Raw genomic sequence first — 3,132 nt, forward strand, 5'->3', positions numbered from 1 at the left:
TGGGTGGGAACAGCGGCTGGAGGAGCTCCCGGCCTCTCACCTGCCCCCTGGAAGCCCTGCTCCAGCCCCGCCCGGACTTAACCCACTTAAAGGTCATCCCTCTAGAATGTTCGAGTTCTATTCACTCTCCTCATGAAGAGCCAACAGACAAAGCGGGAGTCTGGTTTCAGGGGGTTATTGTTCGATGGGTCCAGGGCCTCAGTTTTGGATGATGAACAAGTTCTGGAAAGATAGTGGGGCCGTCCCGGCACAATGCACCCCGCTCCGTGCAGGCACCCCCCTGTGGAGGCGGGCAGCCAGGGGGCCCAGGGAGGCACCGGAGGCCTGGCTGCTGGGAGGGAACAGATGGAGGGGCCACAGGGTGGAGGGACTGGGAAGGGAGGCCTCCCCTCCTGCCTCCGTCTCCCCTTCTCACCCTGGCCTTCCTGCCACCACCCTCCACTCCTCGTCTCTCCTTCCACCCTCTCTCGCCTTCCTCCTGCCGGAAGCAGTGAGTGGCATCCCAGGAGGTTCATCTGCTGTCATTCGGGGTCAAAGAAGTTGCCACAGTTGAGGTTCCATGGTTGTAATGTACCCCGCAAGTCACAGAAGGACACCTCAAGAAGTCGAGTTGAAGAGTCACATTTATTGCAAATCCAGGACTATGAGGGGCCATTCTGCTTTCCCAAATCTCATACTAATAAGATGGTCACAACACCAGACTGACATAGGCAAAGATCACAAAGGTATTGACTGCATCCCAAGGTTTGGAATGAGGAACCTGGTTTGCAAAAAGCAGTTTACAGAAGCAGACTTAAGCATGTTATTTAAATTATAGTTTTGGGTCTCCGGATCACTGAGTTGACAGAAACACATTATCTAGAGCCCTCGGGTCTTGGGATAATTGTGCTGTCCTGGTTCCCGGGTACAGAGGAATGTGCTTCCTAAGAACATCAGGGTTAAAGGTAAACTGTAGTTTCTACCTGAGATGGTTGATACCACACTTCACCAGGTTCAAGACAAACCGGCCTGAGCCGGCTGGCATGGCTCAGCGGTTGAGCATCAACGATTCCTGGTCATTGTGGGCGCGATCCCCAGCAGGGGCGTGCAGGATGCAGCCGATCGGTGATTCTCCCTCATCATTGATGTTCCTCTCTCTCGCTCCTTCTCCCTTCCTCTCTGGCATCAGTATCACATATATATTAAAGGGAAACCGTCCCGAGAGGGTGGCTGGGAAGAGGGGAGAGGCCTCAATGGGGTTCGTGACCTTCGCAGGACGTTGACGTGGGCTGGGCACCCCTTGGGAGAGGGTCCCACTGCTTCAGGCTCGGGGAGAGAGGGTCAGGCAGTGTCCGGGCTCGCCCGCCTGTCCCCTCAGTTGCCGGCTGCTTAGTTGTGGCTCCACAGTCGCGCGGGTCCTTGATCTGGGGAAGGACGGGTGTGAAGGCTGCTGTCGGGGAGGGCGGGGTGACACCAGGACGCACTCCAGCCTCACATTCCAACTTTGCTGCTTACTCAGGACCTGGGACACTTAAGATGGTGTCATCCGGGCGCAACCCAGTTCCTTAGCGGCTGGTTCCCTGTGAAACGCCAAGGCCCAGCTCCCCACGGACACGCGGTACTTTCTCGCCCGAGGAGTCATTTTCTCAGCACACGGCCCTGTCCCCAGGAAGGACAGAACCTCTAGATGGTGCTGAAAAGCGGCTGCCCCGCCTCTTTGTTGAACTGGCAAGGACGACACATCTGGCCGACAGGCGTTCCGTGCGGCAGGACTCACAGCGTCAGCACAGGGAGCGGAGAGCGGAGCCAGCGGGACTTTTCTCGTTTTTCTGGTTGGGATGTGAGCGGGGAGGGCAGGGCGGACTCTGGGCCACGCTGTCTCCCCGCACGTGGCACCAGCAGCCATTCCCCAAGCCTGGCCTGGTGAAGGGATGGGAAGAACCAGGCTGAGAACAGAATGCGAAGAATGCAGGTTGGAGGGCTGCCCTTTGCCGACCTTTCTGCTCGGTCACTCAGTAGCCGCGGGGCCTGGAGGCCGGAGCACTGGACTGCGGGACTAAGATCCCTCCGGCGGATAAGAGCCTGATCGGGGCGCCCACGTGCACACCTCAGATTAGAGTTCAGCGGAAAGGCGTCCAGTACATTCCAGAGCCACTCCTGGCTTCAGCACCGGGGTTTTCCTCCCTGTTTTCTTCGTGTTGATCCTCACCCAGGGACATTTTTCCGTGGATTTTCTTTTGAGAGAATGAGGGGGGCGGGGAGGAAAACATCACCGAGAGACACAGCGACTGGTGGCCTCCCTCACCCGCCAGACGGGCTGGGGTGGGACCTGCCACCGTCTCTGAGAAGTGTCGACAGCCCATCGGTGAAGCAGGGACGCTCTTGGGGGCTCGCAGGTCCCGGGGGGTGGGGGGCACCCAGGTCCCGGGGGTCGTCACTGCGGGGCCGGCAGCTGAGGCGGCGGGAAGTGAGGGGGCACGGAACTCCCGCCAGAGGCCTGGCCGCTTTCCCCCCTGCCTGCTCATTTCTTTCCATGAAAAGACGCCAAAGGCATTTACACGGAGGCTTGTTCTAGAAGACGCAGGGCAGACGGTCACCAGATGCCACGGCTAGGCATGGCCAGCACCCACCCCGCCGTCGCTGGTGGGGGGCGAGACCGACACCCTGAGAGGCGCGCCGGCTCCCGGGGCTGCGGGGTCCAATGCGCGTGTTTATGCGGCAGAGGAAGCACAGCCAGTTCTGGAAGGAATCCTTCATTTTGCTCAGTTTCTGCCGTTTCTGCTCCTGCTGCTGTGCTGGGGGGCAGGGCAGTGCCTTGAGGGGGGGCACAGGCCTCCGGCCGCTGCAGGGGCCTCAGCCGTGGGCGCAGTCGGGTGGCACCACCGTCCACATCACCCCCGTGACCTGTGCTATCAGCACCCGAGGGCGGGCGTGCCCTTGGGGGAGGCAGTGCCCTTGAGCCCGTGATGCTCTTGGCTGGGTCAGGCTGGGCCCCTCAAATATTGACCGAGCGACGCGAGCCCAGCGCGTGGACCTGCTGGCCCCCACCCATGAACCAGGCCTCTATCCTATCTAATAAAAGGGTAATATGCAAACTGACCCTAACAGCAGAATGACTAGGAATGACTGGTCACTATGACACACACTAACTAC

This window comes from Myotis davidii, unplaced genomic scaffold, assembly GCF_000327345.1.
Source record: "Myotis davidii unplaced genomic scaffold, ASM32734v1 scaffold217, whole genome shotgun sequence".
Lineage (NCBI taxonomy): Eukaryota > Metazoa > Chordata > Mammalia > Chiroptera > Vespertilionidae > Myotis > Myotis davidii.